At 47.7% G+C, this 26,755-nt stretch overlaps 1 protein-coding gene and 1 long non-coding RNA gene across 4 annotated transcripts in view; one reads left to right on the top strand and one right to left on the bottom strand.

Moving 5' to 3' along the window:
- Positions 1-26,755, top strand: part of GNAO1 (G protein subunit alpha o1) — a 383,823-nt gene that overhangs the window by 257,367 nt on the left and 99,701 nt on the right. The gene's annotated exons all lie outside the window — the stretch shown is intronic.
- Positions 10,516-17,177, bottom strand: LOC132243581 (uncharacterized). The gene is made up of 3 exons (XR_009455233.1): positions 17,124-17,177; positions 15,469-15,568; positions 10,516-13,296 (listed from the first exon to the last, which is right to left on the bottom strand). It is a non-coding gene; the product is annotated as an uncharacterized LOC132243581 (long non-coding RNA).

The following is a 26,755-nucleotide window of genomic DNA, read 5'->3' as shown; positions in this document are numbered from 1 at the left end:
TGCTACCCCACTCCCAGGGGCAAGGGGCAGGAAGCAGAAGCCAGAAGAGAGAGGGGAAGTCAGAGCCCTGGACCTCTATAGCAATAGGAGCAAGGGAAGGAGTGGTGGCTGGGCAGGAGCCCACCGGCCACATGTTAATCCTTTGCAGGTTGCATGAGATCTGTGGGCCATCAGTTCAACAGCCCTTATCTAATCAGTAGCAAAGAGAGATACCAGCATGCATTACAGTGTAAGTTTTCATAAGTGTAAGTTCAGCCCAGTAGTCAGATTTACCCTGTTATATGCTCCTAAACATGGTGCGAGTAAAAAGTAGCAACCTCTCCTCTATCATAGATGGACAGAAAAAAAACTTGGTTCCCACATCACTCATTTATACTTATACATAAAAGTTTGACCTTTTCATTCTTTTTAACTTATAAATTGGTCTTTCTTTACCAAGGATCTCACAACGGTGCTGAGGAAGAAATGGGGAAAAGCATAATTTACCAGGAAGAAAATGAGACAGAAGTAACTGATGTTCTGTAAAGAGCCTCTAGCATCTTAGACAGTTTCTCCCATAAAGAGTAAAGAAACAGGGAAAAGAAAGAAAGGGAAGGATATTAAGATACTACAGATGCTTTTCGCATTTGTTATTTCGGGGGGGGTGGGGGGGTGGCGGTTGGTTCCCATTGATGCCACAGGCAAATTTATAGGTGGATTGAGTTCTGGATTTGTGATCTCTTGATTTTGTTTTCACTTACTCCCACAACAGCCGTTTCTTTCTTGTTTTAATGCCTGGGAGGTATATGCACACTTGCTCACAAAAGAAAAATCTTGGGCAATACTGAAGTCATCTTCTTGCACAGCTGGATGCTGTCAGCTAGAGCATGTGTGACCCACATTTGCTCTCAAAAGTCAACAAAATAAGGGTTTTCACTGAGTTTCTTTGGATCAGATTAAAAAGTTTCCTAGTATTGAATTCCTAACTAGATAGGTTCAGCTAGGTGCACCAACACAGAGCAACCTGATTTCCATCATACACATTAGGTACCTAACTTTGCAAGCACTTGGGAGAGTCAAACCTATGGGATGTGTGCTAAAAATGGAGTACAGTATTACCACCTGTGCCTGGTCACATAGGGAGCAGGCACATCCAATATGCAGGTGACAAAGAAGATGCGTTATTGTACATACATGAAAAGACCAGGATCCATTTCAGAAGGACTCAGAAATCCCAGTTATACTAATTCTGGGGGTGTCCAGACACACATGGATGTTTGGTTCCCCAGGGACAACTAGCAGCAGCACACCTTGCACTGCAGCTATTCATCCCCAGGGAATGCCTGTGCCACACATACTTTGGCGCACAGCAAATTATTCCAGGTGGGTTAGGGGAGGCTGGGACCAGCACTGGGCTGGTCCCAGCAGCCTTACGTGGGATCCTGGGGCCCTCCCGGGGCTGTAGCCATGGCAATTCTGCAACATGGAGCCTGACCAGCAGCCACAGCACAGCTCCAGATGGCCTGACTCCACTTTTCAGCAGCAAATACTACCTGAGCATGTGCTGCGCCCTTTTTTTTCCACAGGTTTTTTTTACCCCTATATCCAGAGGTCAAAAAAACCTGCAGGGAAAAAAAAAAATAGCACAGCGCATGCTCAGGCAGTGCACCCTTGCAACATGTAGAACACCAGACTGTGCAGTATGTGGTGCTGCAAACATGTTTACCATGCCTTTGAGTTCAATCTTGGTGTGGACAGACTAACACTAAGAGGTAGAGGGTAATTCATTCAGTAACCCGGGTACACTCAAGGGTGTGCCCTATTCTCAAATGGATGGGATGGGTAAACAGGAGGGGGTGCTGTGAGAGGGATGCCAGAATTTTGGGTGGATCCCTCTTTCCTCTATAGAGTTAGCCCAGGCCTAAAATTCTTAACTATATACAATTTATTGAGTTACCAACATTTATATGTAAAACTCTTTGAGATAGATACAATTACAGATATAGATACAAATATACATATAAAAGTCTGTTGGCAAGAGGAAGTCTGCCCTAGGGAGGGCATTTGGGTAAGTACCCATGCCTCAAGCCCAGAAGAGGGGTGGATCCCAGGACAGTCAATCCAGCAAGTTTATACTAAAGTGGGTTAGCTAATAAAGACATCCTTACAGAGCCTATTATACAGAATTAATACACCCAACTATTTATAATACCAACAATAACAATAGATACCAAATAGGAAACATGACTATACCAGATATTAGATGGATCCTATTGGGGTTCCAACCACTTGGTCCGTCAAATAGGATAGGGTCTTCTCCCCCTAGGTCTACTGGGGGTTCCACAGAACCCTCCTCGGTGTATATTTGGGGTCTCCTTCCCTCCAACCCTAGAGGGAGGAGGGTATATGGGGCCTTCCCCCCTGCCCACCTCCCAGGGTCCCTTGCCTGGGGGTGCCTCCCCTGCAGGGTTCCCAGTAACTCACTCTCCTTCCTCTGGGGGCTGCTGATCTGGCCTCTGGGTCCCCATACCGTCTCAGTCCTCCTGGAGCTATTGTCCTCGAGTTGAGGGTCCTTCCCTCTGGGTCCTGTGCCCCACGTTGGGCACCCAGGGAGCTATGGGAGCCGAGCCCTCTCTGGCTTCAGTTCCCCAGCCTCATCCCGGGGGTCTTTCCCCTTCCCAGGCCTCGCTCTGGGCACCAGGGCTCTTTTAGTTTTATGCTGAGCCACACAGCGTGGCTCCGGTTATCCAGCTTAGAGCCGGGGCTAACTTGAGCAGCCTTGAGCTGCTTCCAGGGCCAGCTCTCCATGCATCAACCTGTGCACCGTGTGGAGCCCAAGCAGCCTCAGTCTGCTTCCAGGGTTGGCTCACTGTACGCCGATCCATGCACTGCCTCACCCAGCCGCTTGCCAGGTTCACAAGCTCAAGTCACCTTGAGCACCTCCCAGAGCCTTAGCACCATGCGCCGATCTGCATACCATCGAGGCTCAGGCAGGGTCCTGATGATGGTCTTCGCTGGAGCTCCTCTCTCCTCGCCATCCTTCACTGCATCTGCCCAGCATGCTCAGCATGCTGGGCTTTTATTTAAACTGAAGGCCCTGCCCCTGAAGTCTGCCACACCTTTAAAGCAGAGTTTTCAATCAGATCCAGGGGCTCCTCGCTCCCCCACACTCTGAGCAGGGATGGGGCAAGCCCCTCCCAGCTGTTGCCTAATTGGTGGAAATGTTCCACCAATCCGAAGTGTCCTTCTCCAAGCCAGGCTTGCTGGGCAAAAGCAGTGAGCCCGCCACAATTCTCAATGCTCTTCAGCCCATGATCTGTCAACTTTGACAGTAACCAGAATGTGAGTTGTGCTTATGTTACTTTTTATGGTATGAATACCTATTCCTCTCAGACCTGGGCAGATCCCCATCAAACACCAAAGATATGTAGTTTAATATGAAGGCCAAGGTGGAAAACGTTGAGAAGAGTGTGTGAACAAATCACACCCAGTGATTTGGGTTGAGGGAATCCCACATACTTCTCCCTCCTTTATTGCTTAACAAATCTCCCCTCCCCTGTCCCTCTTGGGACAATGAAACTTCCAGTCAGTTCCAGTATCAATAAAGTTGCTTTGTCCCTTTTCTACTATTTGACACAGCTCATTCTCAGTGCCTTGGAAATGGAGCATGATCTCTTCATTAGTGCTCCTAAGGGCCTGACCGTCCTGAGCTCCACCCTGTACTAAATTCAAGGCAGCAGAAACCTATGCTGTCATCTCTCTTCATCCTGTTTGCTTGTTTTTTCCACCTTCTTTTCTCTCATAAAGCTGAGTTATAAAGCCTCTGATTAAGCAAAAGGATGTAGGGATGCCTTGTGTCTTGAGGCTCGTGGAGCATGAACTTTATCAGCAAAGCTCTCACCCTACAGCAATACAATGCTGGCTAAAGGAGCCCATCCCCAGCCCTTTCTCTGCCGCAGATGGAGCCAGGCGTTATTAACACAGTCAGAGAGCTGCTTTGAAAAAGCCACCTGGCATTCATCTCATAATGTACTCTGTCCCTGAAGCAAGGTCGCTAACAAAGAAAGGGATAGAAAGAGGTAGCAGTTGGGATGAAATTCAAGGAAGTAAAAATTAAGCTTGACTTTCAAGAAGCATTGCCTGACAGAAGGTCTGTTTGTCTGAAGAGCTTTCTCAATGGGAAGGGAAATGCCCAGTCACTTAGAATATTTATGAATAAGCAAGGGAGAATATTGTGACTAATCCTATACTCACTGGGGGCTGGATCAGATGACCTCATAAGACTAACTCATTTCTAATTCTGAGAATCCAGTGATATTTTATTCCTTACAAACCCTCATCTCCCCCCGTCCTCCATCACTAAGTGCTGGAATCCCCATTTTTAGCCAGTCCTCTGCAGTAGGTGGGGTAGTAGACAGGGTAATGAATCTTGACACAGACATGAGAGTAATGGAGTGTTGCTAGGGACTCTAGGGGAGAACTAGAACATGGCTGGGCAATGGATGTTCATTCCCATTTAGCCTATCAGGTCTAATTTACTACTTGTGTAAGTACCATTCATGTGCCTTATTACCCCTATACAAGTGCTATGTGCTCTGAGAATGTGTAGCACTACAAAATTAGCTTTAACAGTAAGTAAACATTTGGATCGGGTGACTTGCTGGGCATTGTAGCTTCATGCACAAATACCAGGATAGATTGAATTTTATTAGTAGATGTTTAGGATTATGAATCCAAAAAGATGAGAAAGCCAGTAGGGAAATACAAATCACCCAAGCGAAGAACTAACATTAGAGTGATGGGGGTGAGGAGGGGAACGCAACTAGGTTACAGAAAATATAATGTTAGCCAACTAAGCCCAGGGGTGGGGGAGAGGGGTGGAGGAAGGGGAGGGAGTGGGTTCACAACGCTGAGAGAGAAAGAAGATAGACACACACAAACCCGTACAATGGTCCACAATGGTGGAGGAAGCAGGTCAAAGAAAGTGTCTCAGTCCATACAGAGTCTCATTGTGGGGGTCCTCTTCGGGTGGAGTAGGGTGGTCCATTGCTGAAGATTCCTCTTGAAGTGAAGTCCATCTGGTGCAGAGTGGGGGTTCAGGCGGTCCCCTCTGGGTCTGGTCAGGTAGCGGTCAGTCTGATAGGGTCAGAGTACTGCCCGTGGCCCATGATGTGCTCCACATCAATGTCACAGGACCAGCAGATCATGTCAGACACCATGAAGCAGTGCATCAGCTTGGTGTAGCAATGGGAGATGCAGCAGGCATGCAGGACACTCTTGTTGCTGGGGTCCCAGGCTCCGAGCATTCCCACAATGAGCGCATTGACCATCACGTCGTAGCTGCAGCCCCTCCAGATGTCGGCCAGCAGGGCATACTTCTCCCACTTGCAAGCCCGGGCGTCGGTGAAGGCTTGGTGCCAGTTCTCGAAGGGGACGGTCACGTCCACGATCACGATCTTCTTGGCCTCTTCCTTTGTGATCACCATGTCGGAGCGCATCTGGCTCTCACAGCCGGAGACGGTGCAGTTCATGGAGATCTCCCCCGCTGCAGCCAGAATGGCCCTCACCAGGTGGTCCTGGACAGCATTGTGGCAGAGCTGCCAGGATCTGGTGCACAGCCTGCAGCTGCATAGCCGCATCATCAGCAGCTCTTGTCCCGGTGGCCAAAGCGGAGGGCCCCATTCAGAGGCAGGCAGTTGAGGCGGGTGCGGTGGAGGAAGCACCAGTCTGCAAAGCGTGTGAAGATCCCACTTTGAGGTGACATCGAAGACCTTGCCCTGGTTGGGTTTGGCCCTCAGGTCGCTGGCATACTTGTTTCAGATGGCATCCTTCAGGCACTGCTCCAAGAAGGTTCTCGTGCGGGGCGTCACGGTGACACAGTCAGTGTGCGGTGCTGGTTGCAGGGAGACTCCCAGCTCCTGGCGCTCCTCAGTCCAAGTCCAGGCACAGCTGACGCGCTTCCTGAGGTGGCGCGTGGCGTTGCGGTTTAGGCTCCACAGCAAGGCTCCACAGCAAGTCCCCGCTGTCTCTGCTGAACTCACCCTCCAGCAAGCCGCTGAGGAAGGTGGCCAAGTCACGTCTGCTCGGTTGTCTCACAATCCTCTTGCAGGTGGTCTCCTAGGGGGTGCTGGCAGCGATGATACTTACCATGGGGTCTGGGCAGGTCAGGAGGCAGAAGGCGTGGGTGACCACCATGATGTCACAGAGGTCTCCCATGCAGGGGACATTGGTGCCTCCCTGCCAGTAGGGGACGTGCAGGATCTCATTGCTGGCCCTCAGCGGCAGGTGCAGCCACTTCTTCAGCAGCTGCCAGATCTTGGCATTCACCTTCTTCAGTGGGGTCTTGGGGACCACCAAGCCTCTCAAAAACACAATGTGGGGGATAATGAAGATGTTCACTGGATCTATCTTCTGCTAGGGGACCAGCAGGGCTGAGTCCAGCTTGTGGGCATCCCATTGATGGTCTCTTCTGGCATCTGCTTGGCCCAGTGGCTGGTGGGTGTCCCCAGGTGGCAGCAGGCCTTGCCATCGTGTAGGTGCCTCATTGCCTGGCCCTGGATTGTGAGGGTGGAGTCCAGGACACGGCTCCTCCTTGATGTGCAGGCAGGCACATTTGGCGACGTTGAAGCGCAGGCCCATCCACCTGGTTGCCTCACATGTCACGCCCAGCATCTGCTGCAGCTGAGCGGCGGCGTGGGCAAGAAGAATGAGGTCATTGGTGTGGGCCAGGATGCTCAACTTCTGGCTATACAGGTCAAGCCTGCCGGGGCCGCCTACCACAGCTCAAAGGAGCGGTTCCATGGCTAGGTTAAAGATGATGGGGCTGAGGAGCAGCCCTGTCTCACCCCTGACCAGATAGGGATCTCTGCAGTCTCTCCATCGGTGATGCGGACAGTCATGGTGCAGCCATTGCAGAGCTCTTGCACCAGGTTGATGCCATCTGGTAGGCCGAGCTTGTGGAGGGTGCCGAAAATGTGGCAGTGGGGCACGGAGCCGAAGGGATTCCAGATGTCCAGCCACACCACTGCATACTGCTTCCTAGTCCTTCGGGCATTGTCCAGGGCCATCTGGAGGATGAAATTGTGTTCATAGCAGCCCTCCATTGACATGAAGCCCTTCTGGCCCTGGCTGATGGCCCTGCCAGTCACCGCTGAGTTGGTGATGCGGACCACCAGGCAGCTGGCATACAGCTTGGCGACGATGGGAGAACTCTCTACACCTGTTGAAGAGAACAGAGAGAACAAGGCAGCCCAGGTCATGCTTCTTAAGGAGGCTGTACCTGCTGCCATCCTTGCCAGGGGTGGTGTCCCTGGTCCTCTTGAGGCAGGCTTCCACTTCCTGTGGCATGAAAGCATCCTTGAACCCCTCTGCTGTGGGGACGGGGGTCAGAACTTCGATGATTGCAGGGCGTGGGGTGGTGGCTTCTGCTGGGGGGTTGAAGACCATGCTGAAGAAATTAAACACGGGGGGATCTCCCGGGGATCTGGCAGAAAGCTGAAGGTCCCTCCAGGATCTGTCTCACTGACTTGGGATGGTTGGCCTGGTACAGCTTCTGGATCTGGGAGGCTGCCGCGGGGTCATAGCACTGGTGTCTAGGTCGCCTCTGTGGCTGCGGTCTGTGGTCTCATCGCATCGCCAGTCTGTTGTTGCCCCCGCAGGGCTGGCCGGGCCAGGTGACTGCCGAGAGCTCCTCTGTGAGTCGGGCCACCAAGGCCTTGAAGGTGGTGGCTCAGGAGAGCTCCCCCAGCCAGAGGGTTTGCCATGGGGTGGGCATTCTCTGCTGGGGGGTGGGCTCCACACCCGGAGACCCAGGCACACTCAGGAAATGGGGGGCTCCCGGCGGCTCAGTTCCTCCAGGTGGCTCTGGGATCCTTGGTGGTTCGGGGACATTGGATGGTCTTGGGGGTCTGTGAAGGGGGCTGTCCGGTCAGGGCGTCATGTCCAGTTGGGGATCCCTGGGCGGAGACCTGTATGGTGGCATCTCTGGGGTAGGTCTCTGCTGGGGGGGTCTTTGGAGGTCTGATCTGGTGGGGTTGCCAGTGGGGTGGCCAGTCTGGCAGGCCTTCACACCGCAGCCTGGGTCCGACAGGCTGGGGCAGTGGACCTCACCAGTGTGCCAGGTCTCCTCTCAGCTCCGTGGTCCTCGCATCCCCTCTGGTGGTTCTTCAGGAGCTCAGGGCCTCGTACTCAGTGCCGCAAACTACATGTTAATATACTCCAATTATTAGGGAGTACATTCAGATCGAAGAAAGAAGTATTGTTAAGGCAAGCTTTTCCATTATTATTCCTATGAGATGTAAAAATTCTATTTTCCTATTACATCTTTTGCAGTAAGATATGTTTCATATGCTCCATCTTCCTCCCGACTTGTCATTCAAGCTCACTTACATTTAACTGAAAGAAATACCATCATAAACAAATGATCCAATTAATCGGGCTGAGCATGATGCACTATTTATTGAACTACTTCTATTTTTATCATTGAATCTACTTCTATGCCTTAAGCCAAAGTTACCAATAAAACAAAAAGGGATAATTTTATGCATTAGTCACATCAAAGCTGAAGACACTGTTTCACTGGATTTATGGTTTGTCCTGATCTTTGCAAGTAACTCTTGTAGCCTGAAGTGTTAAAACTTGAATATTAAGTTCCCTGTACAAGCCCCATACAACTCCTATCACCATATTCAGTTAACTGGAATCTAAGAACATCACTCCACCAATGTTATTCCATAGCATTTACCTCACTCAGAAGCAAATACCATGTTCCTCTCACATACAAGACACACCTTTTTCTAAAATTCAGCTGCTGGAAATTGGAGGGTGTGTTATAAGTGAGGAAACATGGTAACAGCAGTTTCTGTCTCTGCGGGGTGGAGGGGGAGAGCTAAAGTAATGCAGCAGTACTGTATGTGGGTCCCCACATCTTTCCCCTGCATACAAGTGGGAATACTGTGTTATCATTTATCCCAATAAAAAATAAATGGATCTGTTTGAAGAAACCCAGGAGATATCCCAGAGTCAAGTGCAAATAGGTACAGAAAAGTAATCTGGATAATTTAACACCTTATACCTAAAGAATTTATGATATCTTCTCTCTCTGTACTATATTACATACAGTATCCCAGCAGAACAGTTCAATTTTTTTGCCTATGGACTGATGTATCTTTGTCTGGATTGAAAGCATTTCTAGTTTAGCTCCTAAGTATGAATTCTGAGCTTCTGATGGTCTAGAACTAGCAATAGGCAACCAGGCAGTACACCACTATATGAAGATCATTTTTTCAAAACTGTGTTTAGTAGCAAATGAAATTTGACAAATGCTGATGGGGAAAAGGAGAGTATTGGATCAGGCAGTTGCTAAGAAATAAACATTTCTGCATAAAAAAAATCCAAAAAACCCAGAAAATATTCTCTAGTACTTGTCTTTACTCTCTAGTACTCTTGTCTTCCTGTTCTAAACAATAGGGCTGCGCAAAGTTTCAGGTGGTGATTTGATTTGGAGAAGATTCAGCCCTATTTGGTGGCCAAATCTCTGAATCCAAATCAAATCAGGGGACCAATTAAAAGGTCCAGATTGATTCAAAGCTCTCCAAATCTTCGGAAAAGATTAGGAGAGCTTTGATGATTCAGACAGTCCCCAGTGGCTGCAGCAGGGAGCTGCAGCTGGACTCGGAGCTGGTAAGTAGGGGCAGGGGAGGAGGGGCTGGAGGAGTGGGGAGGGCACCATGGGGGGATCCCTGCCAGGCCCCATCCCCTGCCTGCTCTCCCAGCCTCCCCGTGGCTGCCCTGCCCGCCACAGCTCCCGGCCGTTTAAAGAAAAGCCCTGGTGCTCATCGGGTGCTGCCAGATGAGGGGCAATCCCTGCTGCCCCCCCACTGCACCACACTGTGTGGGGGGCTCTTCACGAGCCCCCAACACCCCCGCCGCTCCTCCAGCACCCCCATGGCTGTCCCACCTGCCACATCTTTGGCCCTTTAAGGAAAAAATATGGAGAAAAGCTCCTGCAGTGGCCTCAGGGCTTTGTGGGGCTAGTGGAAGAGCCCCCCACATGGCGCAGGGCAGTGGGGATCGCCCCCCCCCCCCCCGCCCTGCTGGCAAGAATGGTGAGTCCGGGGTTTTCTTGGGGTTTTTTTCTTAAAGGGCCAGAGCCACAGCGGGCTGGACAGCCATGGCAGGGCTGGGGTTGCAGGGTGGACCAGGGGGCTCGTGGAGAGCCCCCCACACAGTGTGGGGTAGTGGGGAGCAGCAGGGATCACCCCCCTGCCCGGCAGCACCCGCTGAGTCAGGGCTTTTTTTTTTCCAAGTGGTAGGAGCTGGAGCAGGCGGGGCAACCATTGCCGAGCTGAGTGGGAATGGACCTGGCTGATTCGGAGATTTGGCAGCAGATGAATTTCTGAATCAGATTCAGCCAAATTGATTCGGGACAGTGATTCCAATCAACAAATCGAATCACTGTCCCCCGAATTGGCCGAATCTGAAGTGAATACTAGCTGCTTTGCACAGGCCTACTAAATAGTTATGTAGTTTTGATGCATGCCATTGAACCTGTGCTGATTCTGATTTACCTCAGAAATCATTAGGACTATATAAGTCCTTGGTACAAATTAGGTTTTTTGCAAAGGAAAAACATCTAACAAAGTATGAAAGTTTACAGACCTATGCACATGCATTATCAGTGGCATAGAATTGTCCACAGTACCAGGCTAGTAGAAGTTACTGTAGTTTCAGACTCCTGTAGATATCCTTGTGTGCAACAGAGGAAACACTAACAGTATTAGGAAAAGTTCACTTCCCTCTTACCCAAGGATACAGTCTATATTTTGAGACCAGAGTCACTGGTGAGGGATAGAGGGAGTAACCCTCTGTGTCCAGAAATACAAGATATGCTTGTATTTGATACTGCAGAAATGTATTGGATCCTATTTGTACCCACAGTGTAATCTTGCTCCCATCTACGGCTGACAGATTTTAAGAAGTAAGAATGTTCTGTTGAAAGAAATGTAGGTGACAGATTGAGTGCATGGATATTTTATTTTAATGGGGGGTTTTTGGCTGTGTATTGTGTATTTTTATTCTGAAATATACTTGTTAAGCCAGCTGGAACTGGCAACCTGCCACCAAGAGAGTTCTTTTTTATTGCCACTTTTTATATCTTTGTCTGTGGCCCCTGTTTTCCATCAGTTCTGCCTTTGGAACTAGCTGTGGTGCTCTTTAGTGTAGTCACGTGCTTTTCCCCCAAAACTGCTACAAGTGGATACTGTCCTCCCCAATGAGCTTTGTGTACTGATTGGTGCAGCTCCAAAGAAGATCAGACCCTTGACTTCTGTAAATCAGTACAACTTCTTCGAAGTAAGTGGATCTCCTTTCTTCTGAAGTCAGTGGAGCTGTGCAGATTTACCCCAGCTGATAATCAGGAATTCATAACTTTCCTGTTCCATTTGAATTAACTTTAAAGGAGAGACCCTCTTCTCTCCTTTATAATACAAGAGAACTTGGTCCATAATGTTCAGGGTAAATTCCTCTCCCATTTACATTTGTCTCTACTGACTCAAGTCCATTCTGAGGTCTGTGCTGGTTTCTGATGGAAGTGTTTCACAGCAGCAAAAAACCCACAACAAAAGCTGTTCAAAAAGGAATTTTGTGATCCCAAAAAACTTAATGAATTCCATTCAGTTCAATGGAGCACTCTTCACTAATTATCCCAAGTACTTTCCTGGTGCATTCATGTTCCTGAAAGGCTGTGCCTGTTACTTGAAACCACTGAAGTATCATAGGGGCCTATGCTACATCTCTTACTAATATATCATCATGCAGAGTTGTTGGGAGAGAGAAAAAGGAAAAGGCTAGTTATTCATCCCCATGCCTTAGTACTTCATTGTACGCTGGCATCAGGTCCAGACTTCTCTATGCAAAGGAGTATCTTACAGACATATATCCAGAAGTTTCAAAGGATTCTCTCAGTGTTCACTGTTTGCTCAGGGTCTTTAAATGACTTGGACTAACATCAACAGGAATTCTCTCTAGCCATATTGTATTCAGCAAACAAGTTGCTGGGACTCCTCAGGCCTTTCTTGAGCTGCTTTCAGTCAGCAGGTACTCCTCACACCCTGCTGCAGCTAGGACTGCTGCCATATGTCATGTAATCTAGCAGCTAGGAAATTAAGTCCCTGATGTGTAAAGGTCCTTAATTCAGTTTCCAATATTGCTTCCAGGAATAATCATAGGTCTAGTCCACAGGACTGTGTTAAAACACCTAGCCCTGATTTGCTACTTGCCTTACATGTACATGTAGGCTCAGGACTGCAAAATGCACGCTGAGCTATTTCTAGTTCCAGATTTGGAGAGAGCTCTTTCCAGATCAGATATTAGAAGTCTCCTAGAGCGAGTGGAACTTCATGATTTGTTTATGTTTGCATCATGAAGATGAGTTATGAAGGTAATATAGAAGAGGTTTTTCCTCTTAGGCAGCATTTCTCATTAAAGCAATACAGTTTACCTCACCTACTCCCCGAGTGTGGTATGCTGAGCCCTACCAACTCTGTGTCTAGTCTCATATTTATTTTTTACTAAAAAATATTCAGGAACACATCCCTGCAGGAATCTCTCTCTGTGGCACTGCAGGACATGCTTGCCTCTCTTCCTGAGCTGCTTCAGAAATATTCAATCCAGATTAGCCAGAATAAGGCAGAGTCTGTCATTCAGAGATATATTAAAGCATTTATTCTGTGGAAACTTGCTAACAAGCACAATGGAGCAAATGAATGTCGTTTTCATATAGTTGGTTGGTAAGGAACTTTGTTCTTAAAGGCTGAATAGAATGGAAAATGTGTCATGGGGGTTTCTGCTTACATCACGAATGCATGTCTGAGCTAGAATTCAGAGCCTGGGAAGAAATGAGAAAGAAAGATTCTTGCAAAGGGATGGCATGCATCTGAGCTGTTAAAATTCAAAGGAAGGTATCTGCAGCTATAGAACATAACAGAGGGTAAAATGAGAAATCAGGGGTCTCTTAATGACATGGGATTGCAGGTGTGAACTGGGACTTGCAGGTCAGACCTAGAGAACAGAGCAAATCAGATTAAAAAACAAGGTACTTGGAGTAAATTCAGCAACAGTGCAGAACAGCTCTGATAAGGCTCTTGGAGCATTCATCTCCCTACTCTGTTGCATTTAATTGCCATTAGCCTTTTTCTGCATGTATTTTCTTTGAACTTATTCCAGAAAAGCAGCTTTTCTCTGCAACCAAGATGGCTGGACATTTCTTTCAGGGAGAGGTAAGATTCCCATACAACCCTCTGTCTTCAGGAGCTGGGGCTTTAAAAAAAAAAAACAGCAAATTTTGTGAGACTTGCAATACAAACCAAGAGAAAGGGCAACACTAGGGGACAGACATTACACAAACTGGTTTAAGTGATCAGAAACTGGTTTAAACCTGCAAGAGAACACACATTCAGTGCACATAAACCAGTTTGAAAATGGCTGAAACTAGTTTGAGATAAATCTGGTTGAATCAGACTTAACTGATTTAGGTCAAACTACTTTATGCAATGTCTGTCCTAGACCCCTTCCTGGTTTAACTTAAACCAGAGTCCCCCCGCATCTCAGATGCTTTGCAGCCCTGGGCAGGGCTCTCAGCTCCAGAACAGGGCTGGCCCTGCCCCTCTACTCCCTGGCTGGAGCTCCAGCAGAGACTTGCAGGCACAGCAGGGTCTGCCTGGCTTCCCCCTACCCCATCACCCCCCATGCCCAGCTCACTGCTCAAGCAGGGATTCCCTCCCTCCTCTCTCCCATACCACGGACCAAAGCCAGCATGTAGTGTGCTAACTAATGCTGAGAGGTGTCTGTGCAAGGCAGACAGGACAAAAGCAGACAGGACAGTGTCTGCTTAGCGCTTTTTGGAGATAATCAACATGTCAGCTGGTGATGTCCTTCCATTCCTTCCTTGGAAAAAGTTGTTTAAGACGAGGTTGAATAATAAGAAAGGCTTTTGTTTTGTTGATGGGCTGATAAGTGCTGTGTCACTCCCTGTTGTGCAACTAAATGCTGTGTAAATCCCTGCTGACTCCCTTCCTGTTCAGGGGCAGGAGTGGAGGAACCCCTCCCTAATCAGAGCATCCTGCTCAGCCCTGGCCATGCCCCGCCACCTCAGCTCAGCATTGTGGAAGGGAAAGGAGGGCTCTGCTAGCACCCCACCAGTTTCTAGCCTGAGCCACTGCAGGCATGTGCCTGCATTTTCTCAGTCCAGAGGGGATGTCTGTGTGGTTACAAGATTGAATCAATTCAGGCTTAGGCTTTTTGAATGTCTGTCTCTAGCATGAGGTGGGGAAATACATAGCTGCAAGCATCTTAAGAAAAAAATAGCCATAGGGTAAATGCGTTGATCTGAGATGAAAGCAATGTGAGTTTTGTTCTGAGCTCTCTATAGACTGACCACCTGTGTGACCCTGTACAGGCTACTTAAGCTCCCCGTCTCAACTCCCCTTCCATAATTTGGAGTTATTAATGCTTCCCTGCTTCTGAGGGTGCTATGATGATCAATACATTTCTATCTATAAGGTGTTCAGATACTGCACCACTCTAGGAAAGGCAGTGAACAAACAAATATGACCTTTGGTCCCTATGGAGGTGGGAAGAGCAAGATGTGCCCAGTGATGGCACCGCTAATCTCTGTTTTACAGGAGCAGTCCAGTCCCCAGAGTTTTGCCAGCACATTCATGCTAGGATCAGGATTTGCCTCTTGGAGCCCTGGGTGGAGCAATAATCACTTCAAAGACTTCAATTGACTTAATACTTCTAAAAAAATCCCAAAACTAAATGCCATTTTGTTCTTTCATATCAAGGTCTGCCTACTGCTTTCTTACTGTTTTTACTCAGAAAAAGGTGCAAAACTGAGTTTTTGCCATGCTGTAAAGATAGAACATTACTTATTCCCACAGACCTCTCTCTCCTCACACTGACACACATGCACACACAGATTGTGAATTCCAAATCCTTTCACTTGTTTTAGTAAGTGTTTTAGTAAGATCAAAGGAGGTGATGCTCCCCCTCTATGCGGCACTGGTCAGGCTGCAGTTGGAGTACTGTGTCCAGTTTTGGGCGCCGCACTTCAGGAGGGATGCGGAGAATCTGGAGAGGGTCCAGAGGAGGGCCACTCTCATGATTAGTGACCTTCATGATAGACTCTACGGGGGGAGGTTGAGAGAGCTGAATCTCTTCAGCCTTCACAAGAGATGGCTGAGGGGAGATCTTGTGGCCGCCTATAAATGTATTAGGGGAGGTCAAAGGGGAATAGGGGACGCGCTGTTTACTAAGGCGCCCCAGGGAGTGACTAGGAATAATGGGTGTAAACTAGTTGAGAGTGGATTTAGGTTACATATTAGGAAGAAATTTTTCACAGTAAGGATGGCCAGGATCTGGAATGGGCTTCCAAGAGAGGTGGTGCTATCACCTAGCTTGGAGGTCTTCAGGAAGAGGCTGGATAGTTACCTGGCTGGGGTCATCTGACCTCGGTACTTTTTCCTGCCAGGGGCAGGGGGTCAGACATGATGATCCATTGTGGTCCCTTCCGACTCTACAATCTATGAATCTATAAGTGAGGAGGTTTCAGTCAGATTAGAGGGCAAGATCCTTCCTGCAGCCTTTAAAAAGCTAGAATGGATGTGCTAGAAGTCACATGGCTCTTAAACAACTACTCATTCTGCCTCTCAGCATAACTACAGTGTGTCACTGTCCCCAGGTTGGTTCTCAGAGGGCTGCATCACAATTATTTTGTACATTGTCACGGCGGCGCCTGCGGGAGAGCCGTGAGCTCCTTGAGGTCCCTCGCACCGTGTCAAGGCCGGCCCAAGGCACCCTCTTATTCTCGCCCGCCACGTCTTGCTGGTAAATATAATAGGGAGGCTACCTTACTCCTCTTTGGGCACGGCTACTCAGGACCTCTGTCCCCACGATTTTCCCGGACTCTTGTGGTCTCTTCGTATGATGGGTGCTACTCAGGCACCCCAGCCTTATGGGCTATGCGTGGCTCCTACCAGCCCCTAATACCACGCCCCAAGCCTCGCAGATGGGACAGACGTCCGGTCAAAATACACACCTGCTTTCTTGGGTCCTCCTCTAATCTAGCCCGCTCTAGGGCCTTCTCCGTGTGTCTCTATGCTAGTGCCCCTTCCTGGGCTCTCACTGTGCCCACTCCGGGCTCTCTCTAATACAATGCCCCTCACTGGGACTCTTAGTAACACCACCCCTCTCTTGGGACTCTTGAGGCCCACTCTGGGCCTTCTCTAAAATAATCTAGTCCACTTTGGGACGTCCTCTCAAGCCACCGATCTTTTAGGCCCACCACACTGCTAACCTCTCGTTTGCCGGGTGCACTGTGCTGCTATCCCCTTTTCCTGGGGACCACCGCAGCACCACCCTTCTCCTGGGGCGCTGTACTGCTAACCCCTTTTGTCTGGGTCCACCGCAGCACCCGGCCCCTGTCCTGGGTTTTCTGTAGTGCTAGCCTGTTACCGGGCTCACTACGCCCATCCTGGGCTTCTCAATCTTGCCCCCCCCTTGGGCCTCTCACATATTACCCCCCGGGGACTCTCAAATGTTGCCCCTCTTGGGCCTCGCAATGGTCCCCCTTCTCTGGGATCTTCCGGGCCCCCGCTGGGCTCCTTAATAATACCGCCTCCTGTTTGGGGCTCTCTATGCCCACCCTGGGCTTCCTACTAAAATCGCCCCTCTCTCTGGGACTTGCTGTGCCCACACTGGGCTCTTTAAATGCCTCTCTCTGGGCTGGGGTCTACACACCCCATAAGTTGCGCCCCTACTGGTGTCGGGGTCCTCACACTTCTGTGAGCCCCCCTATGAGTACTGTGCCCTCACTGGCACTAGGGACCCCATACCACTGTGGGTCCCTTTATGAGGATAATGCGCCCTCTTGGCACTAGGGCCCTACCCCTCTGGGGTCCCTATGAGGCCTCTTCCAACCCCTTATAGCCTCTCCCAAACCACCGGTGTAATACAAACACTAAAGCAAACACCAGCCTCCTGTCTATAACCAAAACACAAGGCACTAGGCCATAACCACATAAGCCTCCTGGCTGTAATTTAACATCATTGCTCCAGCCTCTGGAGCTCTCGCAAGCTATACTTACTGTTAGGCTTCTCCTCGCATCCTAACTGCAGGAGCTCCTACTCCTCTAGCTGCTGGCAGGGAACTGCCAGCCTGGCCTTGGCTCTAGGCTTTATAGGAGCCAGGCCCTGCCCCCTCAGGATCAGCTGACTCTCATTAGTTGCCCTGGCAACCTGCAGCTGTGCTCATTATCTCTGCTAAGGCTTTTCCCCAGCAGTTCTCCCCTCTCTAGGAGTGGGGCAGCGAGGTGCGCTGCGACATACATCTTACCTTGTTAAATATGACTTCAGTGCAGACTTCCTACTCTTGCCTGCACCTCAGACCCCATCTATATAACATGGATGAGGAATATTCAGGAGCATGGAGTAGAGTGCGATTTCAGACATGCACAGAGTTTTGTGTTCAGTGGGTTGCGACCCATATGGACTCACCAGCCGCCATGGTTTGTGGAATAGGGTGGGAGTGTAATTAGATTCATTTGGTGCCTAGAGTCTCAGCAGCACAGGAACATATGTTTGAGCACAGTTGGTATTGCACATATGGTAGCATGTGTGGGATATGTCTAACAATACAGGCAGTCCTCGACTTACAATGTTTCGAGTTACAACATTTTGCACTTACAACATTTATAAATTGACACCCTGTTTCAACCGTATGACATCAGTTTTGACTTTCTAGCACTTGTGACGCCACGCCAGCGAAAAAGTTTGCTGCATCGCTCATCTCCCTGGAGAACATCTGTCCAAACTTCCTTGGACACTTTCTTTAAGAAAACAGACAAGACTCCAGAAGAACCCACAGCCAAGACTCCTGAGAAGACTCCAGCCAAGAACCCTTCAAAAAGTCTAACCAAGAGCCTTTCAAAAGGTCCAGCAAAGTCACCTCACACAAGTCCTTCCAAATCAATATGATTGCTATTTACAATATAAATACATTAATGTAGCTATATTACTCATCTATAATTGATCAAGTACAAAATTCTGGGGTATTTTTAGTGAATATAGGGTATCAGGCCTTGGTTCAAGAACCAATCCCCCATTTATAACATTGTTTATTATGAGAAAATTGGTTCTGAGTTACAACGTTTCAATTTAAGACATGGTTTTCAAGAAGCCATTGTGTCCTAAATCCAAGGACTCCCTGTACTTGGCACTATGTATTTTGGCTGCAGATAACTCATTGCAAGTGTAAAGAATTGCTACTTTCCTTTGTGTTTCATTAACATACACACTCCCTTTGTCTCCTAAGATTTCTAAATAGCAGAGCTTGCATTCTCAGCTAGCCTGCATCTATGTGGCTCCACTGAAGCCAGCGGAACTCCAATAATACACACCAGCTGAGTACATGGCCTAAGAATTTTAGGAAGGGGGCTGTGTGCCTGTAGGATCTTCCCACCCTCCCCCTTCTTTTGGAAAGATGACAAGAACTCAAGGAGTAGCAAAGATAGGTGGGCTGATGAGAGGATCATCTGTTATGTGAGAGATCTCTTGTGCCACTCAATTTAGTTGCTGCTCTGTTAGATGCCTCCTGATAGTACTCACATTCCAACAGAGAAACAGTACCAGAATTTTATAGTGCGTGTCCCAGGTGGAACAAACCAATTCCTCATAAAAACAGAATTTATAAGAACTATGTTGGGATCACATAAAAACAAAGATGCTTCATCCACCTCATTTCCAGATAAGCTGCTAAAATTCAGAACATTAGTGCAAATCTCGGATCCAAGCCCCCAGAGCTTATTTTGCTGGTAACAGTCAGAAAATCCAAACAGTTTCAGCCCAGGTCACCACATCTTGGGCACCTTAAATTCCATACACAGCAGGATCTATTTCTCTCTGACCCTAAGTAGTGTATATGTTTAAAAAGCTCTAGTGCTTGTGAAAGGTATCCCCTTTAAAGTCCCCTTTAAAGAGCTCTCATTGAGCTGGAATTTGTTAGGGCACCTGGTTCAGAGAAAACCAGATGCACCAGAAACTTCTTCTCCACTCTGGTCAAGACTGGGATTTTAGACAGAACCATCTTCATTCTTGTGACTGGCCAAAAAATAAACATAAGGAAAAGAAACAAGACACCAACCACACTTTGATGGCCAAAACCAAAGGAACAACAGCTCAAATTTTCAACATTAAGCCTAAATCTCCTTCTTGCTGAGGATGTGTCACTCTATTTCTTTAACTCCTCCATTGCTGCATCCCACTGTTGTTCCTATGCATGTTAATAGATTCTCTTTGAAGTGCCATGGTTAAAAGGAAATGCTGGTATTCCAAAATCATGTCCCTGGTACGTGAGGCCACCCCCAAATCATAAATGTAGTTGTGGGAATCTAATACTTCCTTTTAAAATGCAGGTCTGCATTGCCCTTGTAAGTTTGCTTTTCTGGTTCCAAGTTCTTTGCATATTATAAGTTAAAGCAGCATTCCCCAAATTTTGAAAACTGAGTCCCCATTCAGGATACTGAAATCAATCATGCATTGACCCCACCATCTCTTATTTAAAGTCTAATCATCTTAGTATGCTCCCTCAACTCCCTCACCACCCAGGAGCTCAGCACACACTTCCTAGGAGTTTGAAACCGATACTATGGGGGACAATGAGTTATAGCATGTGTTAAACAGAGCCAAATTTTCATCACATGAAAATAGGAACAAGCCTGCTTAAGTTTATGGTGCTATACCAATTGGCATCTGCTGAAAGTCTGGCAGTAGTAATTTACAAGAGATTCTAGGTAAAACACTTTTTTGAACTGAAATTAAAATTGAGGGCACATATTATCACCATCAAGATAAAAGTCCTTAGAGAAAAGTTGCACTTAGCAAAACCTAGCCAATAGACAGGAAGAGTTACACTGACAAGAAACCTAAATATTTAATACCACAAATTCACAGATAAAGTGCCCAGACCAAACTGCCTCCACACTACCCACATGGCAATACTCCAAGGAAACCAGAAGCTCAGATTACCCCATCCACCTACAACAAAGAGGTTCATATCATCACACAAAAGCTCAAATGCCTCTCTCTCAGACATACAGTGGGTGTGCCAACTACAAACTTGATGGCTGCACAGGAAAAATAATCTTCCTACAGCTTCACTTCCTGTTGATATTTACAAAGAAAGACACAAGTGAGTTGAGCCTCTAACCAGCTGTTTTCTCTCACAGATCCTAGCAGGTACGCAGAGGCACACTAATTACGTAAATAACTGTGCACGCACTTTTATATGCATTTCAGGGTTCCTGATGTCTTGAAAACTGACCTATAAAGTGAAATTGTTGTTTTGTTCCCACAAGAGTCTGTCATCTCTTTTAAGTGCTCTCAATAGCCTCTCTCTATATATAGCATAATGGTTACTAGGTGGGATAAATACACAATTTAGGAGGATCATTTAGCTTATTCACTTTGACAAGTATAAAATCTAGTTTCATATTTTGCTCTGTTACAGATTGCTCTATGTCTTTTCAGCTTGCACCTTCTGCTAGACTGTGATAGCTCTGGAGCATCAATTTTGTTTTCAACATCATTCAGGGGCAGGGGTTAAATAGCCACAATACAAACAATCTTCCTTTTTGACACCAATAATCACACTCAGCTGGAACCCAATGAGGAAGTTCAGGAAAGGTTTATATTTCATTAGGACTTGAATGCTAGACCACTGTCCAGTCCAGAACAGTAGTGACTTCAAGTCAATATGATTTTGATCTGAGATGAATTTCCCATCTCAGTCTACTCTCCAGCAGACAGGAATATATATCATATATCCCAAGATTACTATTAGTGCTACCTAGTCTCTCTGTGACAAGTGGCCATGTCAGACTGGTTACATGTGATCTTGTCTGACCTTGGAAACTATAGAGTCTTAGGCTGTGCCTACTACTTGGCTAGAAAAGTAGGGACTGTAGGCATACTGTAAACAAAGGAGTTATGGACAAACCCTTGGTGAATATAACCAAAGGGTTATATTCAGCCCCATCATTGCTGCTGAGCCACTGGATTGGAATAAAAGGAAAGGAGAAACATCCCTTTTGGCAGTCTCAACCAAGAGGCTAATGACAGGATAGGTATGGAGATTGAGGCTAGGGATAGAAGTTACACATAAACCAATTTAAGTGTTCAGAAACTGGTTTAAATTTGTAACAGAACATAAATTCAGTGCACATAAACCAGTTTCAAAATGGCCAAAACTGGTTTAAGATAAACCTAGTTGAATGTAGTTTCAGATTTAACTGCTTTGGGTCAAACCAGACCCCCTTCCTGGTTTAAGTTAAATCGGAGTCCCCCAAAATCCCAGAATGCTTTTCATCCCTGGACTGGTCTGTCTGATTCAGTCTCCTCCCTAGCTGGAGCCCTGGCTGGCTGAGGAGGTGCGATGCTGCTGTGCCTGCAGTCTCCTTGCTGCTCAAGCAGGGATCCCTCCTTCCTCCCTCCCCTCTCCCACAGCATGGACCCCAGCGGCATGGACCCCAGCCAGCATCTGGTCATGGTCATGCCACCCCTATGCTAGCTAATGCTGACAGGTGTCTATGTATGTGTGTCTCCAATTTCACTGGAACAAAGGCAGACAGAACAGTGTCTGCTTAGGGCTTTTTGGAGCTAATCAACAGGTCAGCTAGTAATGTCTCTCCTTTCTTCCTTAAAAATGCTGTGCAAAAAGCTAAGAGCTTGAGCTAATGAGAGAGGCTTTGTTTTGTTGATGGGCTGATAAGCTTTGTGTTCTGATAAGCTCCCTGCTGACTGCAGGTTGCTGAGAGGTGTGAGAAGTTACTTAGTTTGCAATGAATGCAGTGCCCATCAGTTTACTGCAGACAGTATGAAAAATCAGGGAGAGGGAGATTGAAAATCTCAGTATCATCAACAGATGCATGCAGTCCACATAAGCAATCCTCCCCCACACCCTTTGCCTCAGAGTGCTAGCTTGAGGCCAGGGTCTGGCAACACTCCCTCAGTGAGCGGGGCGTGGAAGGGAAGTCTGGCAAGGGCTGCTTCCCCCTTCGCCTCCAGGCACACCCCAGCTAGGGACTGTGCCAGCCAAGGTGGGGGTTTAAAACACTCCCTAATCAGAGCATCCTGCTGGGGCCTGGCCATGCACCCCACTCCTGCCCCCCCTCCCAGCTCACCACTGTGGAAGGGAAGGGAGGGCTCGCTCTAGTGCCCCCCAGCGTCTGACCTGACCCACTGCAGGCATGTGCCAGAATCAAAAGTGAATGTCTATCCACTTGCAAATCGGTTCAGTCTCTGTAGGTTAGACTAACCTGAAAAGATTGAATCAATTCAGGCTCAGGCTTTTTGAATGTCTGTGTCTAACCTAAAAGTATCATCTCCTCCCTCTTCCTCCCTCCACCTTCCCCCACCCCAGGCAATTAGACATCAGGCATCTAGAGTAGGCCCCAGGATACCTCAGTGGTACACTGGGAAGATGGTCTCAGCCTTACTGTGCTTGACCTGTAGGTAACTAGAGAATTTCAGTCAAGACCACTGTTGTTCCAGCACTTCGCAACAGCATAAAAATCACTTTAAAGCACATAAATCCAATAACTAAGCAAAGCAGGATGGCAGCTATGTGGCTGCTAACCTACTTTCCACACTACATCCCCCCCATATCATCACCTGCATCACTGAGATTTGTACTGTAATTCATTGCTGAGCAAGCAAGGTGGGAAATGAGGTTCAGCCATGTTGTGTTTATTCATGCATTTGTGACTGTAGGGGGAGATTTAAAAACAACTGCTTAAAATAGTCTGTAGTAACTTGAAAGTGTGCTAGAGCCATGGAAGGTGCCCATGTGACCTATTTACTAGGGCTGTGTGAGGCTTTGGACAGAACTTTGGATCCAGAGAAGCTTTGGATGCTTCGGGGTACAAAGCAGCACATCCGGGTCAAAGCACTGGCCTTGTTGGGCTTCCCGAAGAGGTTCGGAGCCGTCTCAGAGCCACCTCCAAGATCTGGCCATAGGGTATAATGGGGAAATAATAAGACTCTGCAGAGAGGATGAAGCCTGCCAAGTTTCAAGAGGATCGGTGCAGGGGTTTGGGGGTAACGGCACCCCAAATTCTTGAAAGCAAAACTCATGTCACATCTAGGCATTACAACATAGTGGGGTGAAAACTGCAGGGGTGGTAGCTCTTACTGAGGCCACAAAGCCTGTGAATTTTCAAGAAGATTGGTGCAGGGGTTTGGGGGCAACTGTACCCCAAATTATTGAAAGTAAAATTCCTGTCACGTCTATGTGTTACAACACACGGGGGGTCAAAACTGCAGGGGTGGTAGCTCTTCCTGAGGTCACAAAGCCTGCCAAGTTTCAAGAATATCAGTGCAAGGGTTTGGGGAGAACTGCCCCTCAAGCTGCAGACAAGCAAAACTCGTGCCATGGGTGCTTGTGGAACTGTCTCTGGCTTGGGGCCTGGGAGACACTACTGCAGGCCTGGCTGCTAAGCTACTGTGTTACCGGTTACTAGTCAATCAATCATGATTCACTCAGGGACCAACTCAATACACAGGACCTAGCTACTACATAACGACTTAACAAACATCAATTAGCACCTACAAAACCAGGCTTAGAAGAGGAAAGAATTAATACAGACAATCAACTGCCCCAAGACAGACACAGTCTTGGCACAGTTTTGCCTGTCAGCAGCTAGGGGTGCAGGGCCCCAGAATCCCCCTGCACCGATATCCTCAACAGCTGGCAGGTGTCCTGGCCGCAGCAGGGGCCACCATCCCTGCAGCTGTTACCCTGCTGCGCCTTAACACATGCAGTGTCACCCATGGCACAGTCCACAGCTTGAGGTGCAGTTCCCCCCAAACCCCTGCATCGATCTCCTTGAAACTTGGCAGGCTTTGTGGCCTCAATAAGAGCTACCACCCCTGCAGTTTTGACCCCTCCCCCGTTTTGTAATACACAGCCATTAAATGAGTTTGGCTTTCAAGAATTTGGGGTACAGTTCCCCCGAAACCCCTGCACCAATCTTCTTGAAACTTAGCAGGTTTCATGCTCTTAGTAGAGGCTACCATCCCTGCATGTTTCATCCAAATCAGACAAAAACCAACAAAGTTACAGATATTTAATTGATTCCCCATTATACCCTATAACCAGATCTCCGAGGCGCTCCGAAGCTTCGAAGCCGCTTCAGCTGGATCGAGGCAGAAACCCAGTCTGGAGCTCCAGATCAGATCGCCGCCATCCAAAGTGGCTGGATCCGAAGCCGGATCAGATTGCTGCCAACTTGCACAGGCCTACTATTTACCTTAACATCTTCCAATAGTTCATTTGAGTTCATGCTGTTGGGTGATGCACAGAAATAGCTCACAAACCTGTTTCCTGACACTTCATCCCAAGGCAGAATAAAAAAAACAAATGGCAAGTAGAATTAAGGCTCCAGCTGTCACCTGAGACCCCCACCTTGACCTGACAGTGGGCTGAGGCTTTCTAGGCAGGCTTCTGAGACTAAACCAAGGAACACAAATGCAGTGAGGTCCAAATATGTCCCAAAATGTTAAAAACACGAGACTCCAAACCTGTGTGAACATGTCCAAGTGTCTGAAAATCAGAATTCTCAGAGTCTAGAGTCTGCATCAGCTGATCCATTTAGTCTCTCCACTGTCAGTAAATAGCAGCAATGCCAAAGTCTTTGCTTTTATACTGTGGCATCCACCTGATTGATCAGGCCTTTCCTTTTCATCAGCCTGACAGGAGACTGCACAGATCTATGCTAACTGTTAGCCACCAAATCCACATTTCAAAACCCTATTGAAAGTCTCAGCAAAGGAGCCACCAACTGGATTACCAAGGAGACTGATCCTGCGGCCAGTCAAAATAAAGGTCCCTTGGCAAGACAGCAGGAAAGGAGCTTGCATAGGCCCTTCTCCAAAGGAACAGCACTAATCAACATCACAGGAACAGCGTGGAGCTGCACCTTAACATTTTGCCCGATTAATAATTACAAGCCATTTGGGAGACCTTTCACCACGCTCCAAAGGCAAGACCAAAGTCCTTTAGCAAAGATCCAGGTTAGAGAATCTTTTCTAACTAAAGGGTCTTATCTTCTGCCTAATGTCATGCTGATTGCCAATTCTGGGGTCAGAAAAGAATGTTTATCCTAAGTCAGATTGGCACAGACTTGTGGTGGTTTTGGCCTTCCTCTGTAACATGGGCATGGTCCTTTTCCTAGTATCATATGAAATTAAATTAACCACCTACTTCCCTGTAATTGCAGTCACAAGGCACTGGCAGTGCCCTTGTCTCCTCTGCTTTCATGTATGCTATATCATGTTTTAGGGTGTTCTTGATATTTTGAGTATTGTGTCTGGTAGTGATGTGTATGAGGGTTTAAAGTGGAGGATTTGGGGACTCCTTTGTAAATGGTTGCCTGAAAATGGAGGGGGAATTGGATTTGATGGCCTGGGAGGCTCCTTCTAGTTCTATGTCCCTATGTTATTCCTCTTTCCCCATAAGCTTCTGGTCTGGTTTTCTAATGATGAGCCCTGTGCTGGCTCACAGAGCAAGCCCTTCTTCACCAGACTGTGCGCCCAAGGCCCAGATTTACCAAGCACTCCAGAGCCTGGTTTTGAACCACTTTTGAAAGAGGCATAAAAGCAGCTTATTGAGTCTCAAAGAAAACTGAAGCAGCCTTCAGACAATGGGCCAGATTCTGACCTCAGTCATACTACTGTAACCCCACTGATTTACACCCTGGACCCAGAGAAGACAATCTAATCCAAAGTAATTTAAGAAACATCCATTTAAGTGTGCTCTCAGGGAACCTCTTCTTGTCACTGCATTCAGAATTCATAGGCTCTGACACCTGCATGTATTTGTCAGGCCCATTTCATTCTATCTAGGTATCTTTTAACTCAAAACAAATACTTCAGCGGTGTAAATAAAGCCACTTCCAGCTTCCATTCCACTTGAGAACTCTTACAGCCAAAGCAGGGTGTCCAGACAATCCCCACTCAGTCTCAGCTCTCTGTCTGCTTCGCTATTTATAGTGCTCTCAGCACAGCACTGCTGAGGCACCAGAATACAAATGGAAGGAGTCCAGTGAAGCCCTTGAAAAGACTCTCCACTCTATTGCTAGCTTACCTGCTTTAAGTGTGTGTCTGTATTGATCCCTGCTAAGCTTAGGACTATGGCTGAAAATCAAACCCTGCAGATTTTCTCCCATTCTGCACACAACAAGCCCAGTAATCTTGAGGGTCCATGAGCATATATTGAGGGCCGCTCTCAGGTTCTCTTGTCCCGGAAGAGCCTGAGAGCAGCCCTGTTGTATATCTATTTGCTATGTGGAGCAAGAGCAAATCGGTGGAGCTTGATTCTTGGCAGTGGTCATGGGCTTGGCAAAAAAGTACTGTAGACACGTCCTTAGGGAAGGCAAATGTGTCTTCCTTTCCCTCATTGCTTTACATCCAACTCTACTTTCCAGCTTCTTCATAACTTTATCTTCAGTAGGCATGTCTATACAAGACATTTACTGTGGAGCTGCCTAATTAGCTCTGTGTCTACACATGTACCCCTATTAAGGCGCACAAAACTAAAAATCTCTGGAGCAGGCTAGTACTTGTATTTGCAAGTATTTGCCTGCTCCAGAGTTTTTTCATGTGCTGCCCAGCTGGCTGGGGCACAAGGGTGCTTCAGTGTGGGGGCTGCCTGCCAGCCATCTCA

The sequence above is a fragment of the Alligator mississippiensis genome, chromosome 10, assembly GCF_030867095.1.
Source record: "Alligator mississippiensis isolate rAllMis1 chromosome 10, rAllMis1, whole genome shotgun sequence".
Taxonomy (NCBI): domain Eukaryota; kingdom Metazoa; phylum Chordata; order Crocodylia; family Alligatoridae; genus Alligator; species Alligator mississippiensis.
Note: the sequence above shows the minus strand (reverse complement) of the source record. Positions and strands in the feature narration are given on the sequence as shown.